Source organism: Tribolium castaneum, chromosome 9 (assembly GCF_031307605.1).
Source record: "Tribolium castaneum strain GA2 chromosome 9, icTriCast1.1, whole genome shotgun sequence".
In the NCBI taxonomy this organism is placed as follows: domain Eukaryota; kingdom Metazoa; phylum Arthropoda; class Insecta; order Coleoptera; family Tenebrionidae; genus Tribolium; species Tribolium castaneum.
Window position 1 is genome coordinate 10,378,937 of NC_087402.1, and position 12,941 is coordinate 10,391,877.

A 12,941-nucleotide genomic window follows, 5' to 3' on the forward strand; every position below is an offset into this window, starting at 1 on the left:
CATAATCGATTTGGAACCTAATGGAATTTTAAGCAACTGCGGTTCTTTTGGCCTGTTTAACAATGCCTAACGCCAAAACCATTGACAATATCGTTAGTCAAAAATTAATTATTCCACGCGCGCCTTAATTAACAACCTTGAACCTGAAAAATAATTTGCATCGACCTGCTCCTATTGAAATTCTAATGACCATGTAACACGATACCAACGATTTTTTCCATTTTATTACACTTTTTTGATCGGACTAATGCAAATTCGTTATAATTAAAACAGTGTGAATCGTTTTTTTTACCTAATTAAATTAATGGCCGATGGAGTGTTAACTGGTCGAATTTCTTCTTCGTTCCTCTCGGTTTGGCCAACACATACTTGAATTCTCCGCCTGTAAAGAACAGTAAAACCATTCTTCGGCGGACAACAACAGAGAACAACAAAGTAACGCCTCTGGTAACGCATTGTTTGTACAGGAAGTGAGATAGAGGAGCCGGGGCACACGCTATTATACAATCAACCTTTACCTTTAACAGCACAATTAAAATTGTGTTAGTACACTGTTTAGAAACTGTGAAATATGGCCAACTTTGTCCAAGGGTGATTCTTCTTCATCTGTGTGGAGAGTTCCGAGAACGAACAAAGCGCCCTGCATGCGGCTTTTGAAACGATTAGGAGGGAAAAATTCAATTAACCCATTAAATGATCGATAATGAACTTAATTAAATATCGAGAACTAATTTAATAAGTTCCTAGTGTCTAGACTTGAAAAAAATTCAAAGAGGAAGCAAAAAATTGAAAAAGGTCATTGAAATGCGCTCCAATTACGGATTAAATTGACACAGCTGTACATATCTCTCGAAATATTTACATTTTCAAAACGATAAAAGAGGGTATTATTGTTGACATTTACTTGTGACAAGCTTTATGATGGAATGGTGGTTCTGTCACAAAATCCGGGACTGAAACCTGCACTGTCGCAGGAAATTCGCCAATTTTTAGCAAACATAAACAAATAAACGCCCAACACATCACAAATACACGTGATTCTTGATAAACATTTGATAAAATTGGATAGTATTTAAGTTCGTAGAATCTATTGTGATGTTTGATACTTGCAAAGCTTCATAAAACAAAAAAAAGTTAACCAAAGATGCCTAAAATAAACTGCATAGTATTTGTATGCGGTTTTTCACAAAACCTAAAACAAAACCAACCCCTTTTTTTAAGAAAGTTGATCGACTTATTTGCTTTTTTTAATGACTGCCTAGAAAATAAAAGTTGCAAAATGGTCAGGTGAAAATTTTCAGGATTTTTTTTTATTTTAAACATCTCCTTCAGGTGCTCCACTCGCTGGAAACGTTTTATTGTGATTTTTGATAATAATGTGTCATAATTTTCCAAAAATGGCCAGATACCTAAGTATTTCTCGATTAATTTTTTCAACATCCCTTTCAGGTGCTCCGTTAACCCCAATATATTGATTACTTACATATTTTTTTTCTTTTTTCATAACTGGCTGAGTATAAAATTTGTCAATTGGCCGAGTAAGTATTTTTCGGCAAAAAAAATATATTATTGTTATTTTTTTGCTAACAATTTTTTGACTTATTAATGTTTCAGTGTATTTGTTTCTTTCACAATAAATAGTAACATGTCTACCTAATAAAATATGCAAAAGTTAAGACAGTTTATTGTTTGAGGCACCTACAAAAATACTCCTACCGCCTCCAGGTTAGCTGGTTTATAAAACAACAAAAAGATCCAATGTTTAGTCATATCCCATTTCAGTTCAGTTCGCAAATGCGCATTTGAATTTTTTTAAGTGAAATAAAGCACAAATTGAGAGTTTTTCTATAAAGAAAGTATTCTGTGTTAACCTAAATCCCAGGAACAAATTTTGAATCAAGAAAACTCACCAGAAACTATTAATTTGTGCTCCATTTCACTCCAAAATGCAAATGCGTTGTTGCAAAATTTTGCTATGAACTGAAATAAGCTACAGTTTATAAACCCAACCCGGTAATCAAATAAGTATTCAGTTTACTCACTAAGTTAGCTAGTGAGTTGGTTAGTTTATCAAATAGCTAAGGCATTTGATATTTTGTGTTACAAGAAAGTATAGTAATCATTGTTGCTCAGAATGTTTCGGATAGTTTATAAACTATTCCAGTAAATTAACCAAAATTTTTGCCCAGTTAAGTTAATTTAGTTAGTTAACCAACTAGTTTATAAACTAGCCAAGTTTACACATACAGGATGTCCTAGCGAGTAAATGTTTCCCTAAGCCGCAGATATAATACTACTTATCTAAAATTAGAGACATGACCCAATTTTATGTGGAATATTATGTGGCCCACTATTTATATCTATACTATACTTTATTTAACAACCGAAGAAGGAAAAACACCGTGGCACTATGGTACAGATGGCGCCACTCTCGATTACTTTTGTTATTTTTTTTAAGAAAATAGAAGTGTAGTTATGTATTTGAGAAAATATAGTCTTTGTAGTGCATTTTTTTTTAATTTTAAAAAAAGTGTGGGTTATCTCTTCCTGAATCGGTGCAATACCGATATACTTATCGGATGAAACTTATTTTTTATCAAATATAATTTCCAAAGGAATGTATCGGAAATGCTTTGCCTAAACAAATATTTTCAAGACTATGATTAAGGGGGCTAAAAGGAGTCAAATTTTAACCATTTTTTGCAGTGAGTTACATAACATTTGCGTAACATTTTTGAAATTGCTTTACAGGATACATTTTTCTACTCGGGCTGTAGGAAAGAAAGTCTTTTAAAATGCGACAACTGCTTTATTTAATTCAGAAGAAAATAAAATCTAGTACTATTTAAAAATTGTTTCCCATCAACAAAAAAAAAGCATTCATTATTCCTAAGTGTCCACTACATGGCCAAAAGTATTTTATTTTCCATTTAACACTTATAGTTGATGGAAAATAATTTTCAAAGAGTACTGACTTTTTTTTTAGATTTCTTTATATTTTCAATTTTTTTTTTGAATTAAATAAAGTTGTAACCACATTTTAAAAGACTTTCTCTCCTACAGTCAGGATAGAAGAATGTATCATGTAAAGCAGTTTCAAAAATGTTACTTAAAACGGCTGTAAAACACGCAGAAAATGGCTAAAATCATAGTCTTGAGCATATTTCTTTAGGCAATCCATTTACGATACATTCCTTTGGATATATATTATAATTGATAAAAAGTAAGTTTCATCCGGTAAGCAGATCGGTCTAGGATAATTATAACCATTGTAATTCAACCCCGGAATATTTGTTGGAGTTTATACAAGGATTTAAAAATTCACCATAAATATTAAAATTTTAATTATTTGACTACAAAAAATGACGAATAATGGCCTAAGGGTAACACTAAAGTTATTATTAACTGAAAATTTCACTCTTTTCGACTAATTAAACAATAGTTAATAGTTTTTACCGATTTTTTTTAATTTTTAAGCGAGACTTAACTTTTATTGTTTTTAGATAGACAATTTACAGGTCTTTTAGATGCAAAAATCAAAAATAGAGTGTTTTCTTGATTTTCTATGATTTTCTTGATTGCCGTGAGCTAAAAAAATATGTATTTAAAGTTTGAACATTCTTTTGTGGTGAAGGATCCACTTTTTTAGGAATCATAATTTTAAGTAAAATATTTGTAAAAATAGCGTGTTTTTGTTAAAAAAAACATGTTTTATTTAAAAAAATAACATAAGTTTGTATTGAACCTAACTCATTTCCGGAACACCTGTATATATTTGCTACGTACCTATTTACAGAATATGATATGATACAGAAATGAGGAAAGAAGTTTAATTTTCAACTATAGTGTCTGTTAATTATAAATTGATAAAAGAATACGAGTGATATAAAAATTGGCATTTTCGTCATCATTGCGATTCTAGCCTAGCTCATCATTTTGGCTTTGAGAACTATTTTATTCTAAACAGGATTTCTTTTTACTTTTTTGCTTACATTCGAGTAAGTGTAGCGAATGTTACTTAGTTATTTTCAGTAGAAATAAATCAGAATTCTAAATGTCGTCAGTTACACAAAAAATATCTGAAATTTCTGAAATTTTTTATTATACCACTGACGACTGACTGAATAACATTTACAATTAAAATATTATTCTGCTCACAGTAAAGTGATTTAAATGCTTGAACTGAACTAGTGAACTAGTGTTGCGAACATAGTTCTAACCAGTGATTGGATTTGTTTTTCTATTAATTCTCTCTAATATTGCACAAAACTTTCCTTGAGATCACATCGAATAATTCCAACATCGAAACAGGTGGTTCGCAATTAACCGAATTGTTATTGCTCTGCATTCGTCGCAGTAATTTAAGGCCTTCGCTCGGGCATGTTCTAGATCCGCTCTTAATCCTTCTAATTACCATAAGTAATTAAGCGCGTAAAAGTCGTCGTTCGTTTATGATCCTCTATCCGAATTTTTGTCGTCTCTGATTCCATTCATGAGGCGATTTGTACGTCGACACGATTCCGCGACTGCACAGGAACAGGATCGTAAATCGTCAAGTTTTTGCCTCGTCTCCAGTTCGATTCCTCGCAGTGGCGTTAATCACGTTCCATTCAGAAATGCGCGTTTTTCTTTTAAACGACCTGTTAACTAATCAGTTAACAAATTTTTTGACGGTTTTTTCAAGGTGAAGTCGAACGTAATTAATGTGGTCTCGACGGGGCTCCGTAATAGTCCACCCCATCCCCCTATCGGCGGCGTCTTTCCCCATGTAATCCATCACTTGAGCGGTTTATTCGGTCCATCTAATGTATATTCTTAGATGGATATCGGCTTAATTCATCTCTGCTCTAATGCAACTCGCTCTTGTCCATCCACGCCCATGGACGTGTGGCATTCAAAAAACGGGGGTCGTACCGGCAAGGGGTTATTAAATTACCTATTTGGAAAGGTCGAGGGCTAACCCATTTTCAATTTCTGAAGATTTGTGGGTTAAACGCTTTTTAAAAACTTTGAGTTAATTAGAAAAATGAGGGGCGGGCGCGCGCCACTGGACAATGGAGCAACGGTACCCAAAATATATTTAATGTAAGAATTATGACGTTGTTTTACGGTTGGATGTTATCATTGGCAAGACATCGACAAGAAACTTGTCCAACATTTGCCGCATTTACTAATCAGTTGATTTTATCTGACATTATGTATGTAGCAAGTCCGGTCCCGGAAAAAATCATCTCCCGGTCATTACACAAGTGCAAGATGATTTGTCGAAATTTCGCTTTTATTACGTTTGTTTAATAAAAGCTGTCAAAAAGTGCGGCTCGTAAAAACGGAATGAAATTTAATTTATCGCCGACATGGCGGCAAAACTGCCCCCTCAGGAGTAGCGTTTATCTCAATCGAGCCCCGTAAAAAATTTAACAACATCTTGATTCGACTTAATTTACTTTATTGTTATTATCGAAAAGATACAAAGTAGTGAAGGATCGGCAGTAAACAGAATCATTGCTTCAATAAACAATAAATTCCAGAATCCTTTTTAACCCAATTCGCGACGAGGAGAGAGATTTTTTATTAGGGCGTTTACCGTAAAGCCGTAAATGCGTTTATTGCAACATTTCGTTTATTACGTTTCGATCAAGCGTGAAATTATCCTGACCACTTTAAATATTTTTAAGACGATGCGCTAATTATTTCGTTGTCCAATTAAAAAAATGATGAATTTACGCCGATGATTTCTTGTATTAAAGGCTAAACCGCCAAGAACAAAAAGACAAATTGCATTAGGAGTGAGTAATGTGATTGTATGAATTATGGGAATGGCTATTTCTGCTTTGCTGCGTACACAAAGTTTCACGCCTCATCTATAATCGAGTTATGTTTTATGAGCGCAATTATGCGTTAATTTGAATAAATCGAGAAAGGATATTTACAGTGTCGCGATTAGGTTCTCCAAGATGCGTGTGAAACTGAAGCTTTTTTCCTTTTTTCACAACCAGTTTTCTTGAAATTTCAAAAATCAAGGAAAGGATTTTTTATTTCGCTAATAATCACTGTTTTCTCGCTGTTGGTTGGTGGTAGGATGCCAAGAGCGATAAATCAGAATAATCTTTATGCGATGCTTATTCGAGGTATTAAAAATCGACCAAAATCTAAAACTACCTACCACAACGATAAAAATTTTCGATGAACTTTGGAACTCAAATGTGGTTTCCTAGACGTAAAATTACATGTTGAACACGACTGTAACGTGTCTAGGATAAATAGTTTTCGAGAAAAATTCCTTTTAAAGTTTTAGATAAAAGTTATAAAAAAATACAATATTTTATAATAAGTAAAATAAACTGTAGAATTCGCCTGAACGGTTTCTGTAGAAATTTTATGAATTTTGTAAGTAAGAAATAAAAATACTTCTGCAACCGGAACCGTTACCCGGAACGGTTCCGGGTTTTTGATAATGATAATGTAAAGCGCAATCTGATGCTCTTTTAATTTTTGCTCTAAGTCGTATGTATCTATAGTTTCCGAGGAAAACGCAAAAAAAATTGTTGAAATTTGCAGTTTTATTCACTTTTCGAGCGCCGATTACAACTATTGGTAAGTACCTTACCATTAGAACTGGCGTAAAAAACTCTACAATTGGCCAATATCTCGAAAAAAAATTCTACATTTAATTTAAAAATAAAACACTTGTAAAAGAGCTAATAGAAAAAGTCTTATTTCATCATAATATATCATCAAAATCTTGAAACATAGGATGAGTTTCAATCGGTTTTGAGACACAAAATCTGCCTTTAGTTTGGGGTGTTTTGTTTGGAAATTTTTCATTAATTTTTTTCTTAATTACAACAAAATTATTAAAAAATGTAACTACTGATTTGAAGCAAACCAATGTAAAAAGATCAAAGGAATAGATTGGCCTCGAGAAAACCGTCAAATTCTTGATAGTGTTCAAGTTGTCAACACACAAATTTTACCTATTTTTGCTTTTGTGAGCAAATAGTCTAAAGACAGTGATCTTTTTGAAAAAGTTAGGCAATTAAAAGAACTTCTCAACGGTAATACACTTACAATAGGACTACCGTAAATATTCTAAGCTAAGAGTTATTGCTCAATGAACGCTCCGGGTACCGGAAAAGTACCAAAATCTTGACAAAAATAGAAAAATAAAATCTTTTAAAATTGAACTTATCGGCGTTTAGTCACACTTTTATAAACTCTAGAGGGTTCTAAAGGCATAGAAAAGTGCATAAAACGTCCCGATCGAGTGCAGAGTAAAAAAATATTCACGTAAAAACACAGAACTTTATACGTTGGTTATTTGTCACGTTAACTGTTTTGTAGAATAAATGTACATACCTAAAGATTAAATTGAAGTCCTGGGATATTCGGTTTTACATTAATTTGATATTTATTTCAGGACATGAAATAAATAATTGTAAAAAAGGAGGTCCGGACTTCGTTGGTGTAACTTTTACTTTTATGAACCCAGTCACGGATGAAAAAAATATATTTAGAATTATGTAAAATATTGTTTCAATATTAAGATTTATCAAGATTTTCCTCATACCTTATAGACGAATAGGCAGATACAACATTGTATTTACCAATACTTGCCAGATTGATTCTTTTTCTTCTAATAACCTGTTATTTTTATTAAATATTACATTTTGTTTATTATTCAATTCAAATAACATTTACATTCACTATAAGGATAATGAAACCGACAGAGTTTTCTATATCAAATTTATACTGTTAAATCACAAATCACAATTCTTTTCTTTTTTTAACAATTGTAACAATATATAGAATATCTTACAAATAAATTTTGTAATAACATTTTTTATGTATTTGTATAAGAAAAATTTAATTTTACTAATAAAAAGGTGGATTTACATAATAAAAGATACTTTCTAAATGTCGGATACTACTTACTACGAGGGTTGATCCATATTTTCTGTCCCTGATATAGAAAGAAAAAGAATTTTTTAAACGTTAGTTATTTATTTCTGAAAATAATCTCCCTTAGTCCACTGATGTTCTAATGTTTCAAATGCCTTTTAGAAAGAAGTTTTCCAATTGCTCCTTAAACTGCGGTCATAACTACATTATCGTCTCCATATTTTTTTCTACACAAGTTTTTCTTTAATTTTGGAAATAGATAATAATCACTGGGTGCCACGTCTAGTGAATACAGAGTGTTCTAAAATTTAGAAGCTAGCCTTCTGTATGGTAGCCATGACAATGCAGTACTTCCATATTGTAGCGCAATTTTGGAATTAACCATGCATTATAAAAACTCGATATTGTGTGCCAATGCTCCAAATACTCAATCATCAGAATTCCTTCTGTTTCCCAGAACACAGTGGTCATAATCTTTCCAGCTACTCGTTGAACTTGAAATTTGCTTGGATGTAGAGATCCTCTGTTCTTTTGACTTTTACTACTTGATAAAAAGGAACAGAATACCCTAAATCACCTTTCATGTCTTTGTAAATTGTTGTTATTTTTTTATCGCAAATACTTTATCACTTCACTTTTTTCCATTTTTAAAAATTGTCTGTCATCGACCAGCTTAATTACTGATAACTTTTAAATAACAAAACGCACCTGCACAAAACTTGATACAACTAATTAATTATGACAGTTATCATTGAAAAATGGGCGACGACATCATACAAAGCCTACTATGTCAGGGACCGTAAATACTGATCTACCCTCGTATATACTAATTTTTGTAACATAAAACTTCCTGTAAAGATATCACAATTCCTTTTTTAATAATTGTAACAATATATAAAAGATCTTACGTGGAGAAACACACCAGAAACCATTTTCAATCTTCAACCCAAATTGTTGAAACGTCACTCACTCCGTTTGCCTGGAATCTCAATTACATTATAAATTTTGTAATAACACTTTTTTCTGTATTTTTAAATGAACAATTTAGTTTTACTTATGAAAATGTGGATTTACATAATAAAAGATGCTTTCTAAATGTAGAGCACTACTTACTTTACTCCAATTTTTGTAATAACATAAAAATTCCTGTAAAGATATCTACTAAAAATGGATATGTACAAACTACAAATGATGATATTTTACTGTGACTTTTTCAGTGTAGTAGATTAGGAAAAAAAATACGCAAATAGTAAAAAAAGAAACTTGTATATTATGATGTGAAATTAAAAAAAAGTGTTCTCTTTGGTTTTCTAGACCTAGTCATGCGCAGAGAACGATGCAAGATTGTTGCTACGAGTTTACGATGACGAGTTCTCAAATTAGGTGTTTTTTTTTATGTAGACCTTAAATTGTCTCAGTACCCGAAAGCCACTGCCTTATTCTCCAATTACTTATTCTTTGAAGAAGTGTTGGTGGCGTCCGCGTCTCGTACGTGCCTTAAGTCTCGCTCCAGAATCGGTTTCAACAATCAAAATCCAGTATTGTACATGTTTAGGTACTGACCATGCATAACGTATAACTCCGCAAATTAAATTTAAAGGGCATATCGACCTACTAAGCCTTCTGCAACCCGATCCGTCTTCAATAACACCAACAAACAACAAACGTGCGCGTTTTTACCGTCGTTGTATATTCACGCATTTTCGTCGTTTTTGCACGCCGTACGTGACGTACTGAAAACGGTGCCAGTATTGCAATTTATTTGCGTTTAACGAGAGTCGCGAGTCTGGTTATTGTAATTGAAATCGTGGCTGAAAATTGGACGCGAGGCCCAAGACTGTTGTGCGGTGGCTTCCGATAGACATCGGTAATTACATGTTACCGATGCTGCAGACACTGAAGAACCCAGTTTTGAGCCACTCGATGACCAACACAACATCTCAGATACACCAGAGCTTGAGCATCGAAACTGGAAGGAAGTTGCGTGCTTCGATTTTGATTCAAGAGATGTTGTTGCCAAAACGGGTTTTTTACAAAAAATGTTTCAATTGCGTTCGTGACGCCAAACGTGCCACTACTGGATTAGGCAAATTGAGAGCAATTTCGGACCACTTCCACCAATAACAATAATCAGCGATCTGTTTGGAGATCATTATGTGCCAAAACAGGGGAAATGGACAACTGAAAAGTTAATTCTTTTCTTGATTGGAAACAGAATTTTATTTAACCTAATTTAAAAATTTTTCAATTAACGCAATTTAATGTAGAAATAAAATGTACTATGAGATCGAAAATGTATTGAATTGAAGTAAGACTTTAAAGGGAAGTGTATAACGTTAGGCACATTTCTTTTTAAAACATCGTGTTGCAAATGACAGTAGAGAAGACTAATGAGGTGTCCAGAAATATTCTTAAATTAGCAAATAACCGTTTAAAAAATTCTTGGAGAAATTTCTCCATCATTCACAAATTGAATTTTTACACTCTTCTTTTTTTCACTTGTTAGAATAGCATTCTATAATGTAGGCTTTTTGTTGGGTGTTTAACACCATTTCGGAATAATTTAGATTAAACAAGGAATCAATTTTTGAAAAAAATTTTGACATGTGGCTAAAATTCCGCAGGCACGACCTGCTCTAATTCTGTTTATTTTCGATCTCATGTGATAAAACTTTTATTTTTTTAAATCCATTTTATAAAAGAGGCACAGATTTTAGAATTCTAACCAGTAAACAAAAATATTCTCCTCCGATAGAAAAACATGATTTTTTACTTTTTAGTGCATCTTTCAAATAAAAGCTTTTAAAAACTTTTTTCTATATTTCATTTTTTACTTAAGGGGTAATTAACTATATAGTATTACATTTTACGAAGATAACGTTTATATGCAAAATTTCAGCACATTCAGCTAACAGAAACTTTTTCAAATTTTGACTCAGAAAATATGAAACACAAACAACAAAGCAACTTAAATAAAAGCTTTTAAAACAGAAGATTTTGAGCTGAATTTGAAATATTTTACAAAAAAATTGAAGCATCTAAGACGATACAAAATTAGTTTTTATTCAATTAGGAGTATTTCTGAAGTATTGTCTTTTACTTTTTCTGTTGTAGTTGTTTTTAACACAATCCTTAAGGGTGTTGTTTCGTGAATGATGCCCGCATTTAAATGCTGGATTTTTTTTACAAAATTCGTAGGATGTTTTAGTAATGCGCTATAATGCAAACTTACCGTTTTGAAATGTAAAATTTTAAATTTTGTGTTATTTATTTATTATTTTGTTTATTCATTCCATCGTGTAGGATAAAATCCTATTTTATCCTCTGATGTTTACTTCATAATAAAACGAAATATTATCGTCGAGAAAAATAAAATTAACAACCATTGTTTTCTTCCTGTTTTTGACGTTTTTTTATTGAATTTTTTGACGTCAATCAAATAACTCGAAATAATCGAAATAATGAAGAATTGAATAAGATTCTGTATTGTATAGGACGATAAAATTCACCATTATTTTCTCAAGCTACGGCTTGAAGCTGAAACCGCTCTCAAAAATAAAAATAAATTTTATCTTCCTGTAATATTTTGGTCTAAAAATTTATTTATAGACTCTGCTAAGTTTATTTAATTTTTATTTGACATAACGCTCTTTTAAAAAATACACCAAACCAATACACCAAAAAATCCTAGAAAAGTAGGGCTTTCACCACTTACATTTTGTGTTACAAGACGTTCGAACTAAATCATGGTCGGATTTGTCTTATGGTAATTACTGTGATACACTGATATAGAGAATTTGCTGGAAGTAAAAGCGCATACTTTTTTAATCATATCACCCATTTTGTTTTGGTAGCACCGAAATTTTAGGAAGATTACGTGTGTATTCAAAATTCCAGGACATTCGGCTAACAGGAACATTTTCAAATTTTGACTCAGAAAATATATGAAACAAACAGACAAACAACAAAGCAAATTAAATAAAAGCTTTTAAAAAAGAATATTTTGAGCGTACTTTGCAGTATAAATAGAGAAAAATTAAAGCATTAAAGTCTATTTAAGACGATATTCATAATAGTATATTATTATACGACTTTTATAAGACATTCTATTGTGGCAGGAATGGTTTTGAAGCACGACGAAGGAGTGTAATATACTATTTTTTTTACTTTTCATTTTTGTTGTTTATTTTTGTTTAGTTTAACTTATCAAAATTTTTTCAAACTATTTCCTCTTAATTTCGGTAATTATTCGGACTTTATTAATAAACGACTGCACGCTGTTGATAGATCACACACTAAATGACAGTGATGACTGATGACATCCAGCCCAGCACTACCAACACAACTAAAAATTTATTAAAAGGTGTTGCACAAAAGTTCTCTTTGTGAAACTACTTTCGTTTTCACAATGATCAAAGTAGAAAAAAATTGTTTTCTCAACTAGTATTTTTTGAGGTAGAACTACCTTTTACGTACATAATTATTATTTTTTACTTTTTCTGTTGTGGTTGTTTTTAACACAATCCTTAAGGGTGTTTTCTGGTGGTGTTTCGTAGATGTCGCCCGCATCGGAGGTGTTTGTGGGCGGTCCCGTCCAAAGCCTACTTACACCATTGATTGACGTGACGGTAAGGCACGCTTCTTATTCATAAGCAGGTCTTGTGCGTTCGAGGCGTTGAAAATAAACGAGTGGCTGGTTATTTCGTGATCCACTACTTTTACTTTTATTGTGTGTATATGCGGCGTCTGAACAATAAAACCCATCACGCGGTGCTCTGGGTCTTTTCATGGTGGTTAGTTTTTCGTCGTGGACTTTAATTAAGAAATAAATTGTGTTTTAATTGTAATTATATATCGGACACGATGGCGAAGCCCCAATAAAATATATCATTGGAGGGGCAATACACTTACGCCATAGCCGTAATAATGCCTCGTCCGAGGTCTGCTTGATTAAAATTTGCGATTCCGATCTAAGATTAGATAAATGAGTGCTGTTTAATTAATGTGCTTATACCGTACATGCCGAATGGTACGGATGGTCG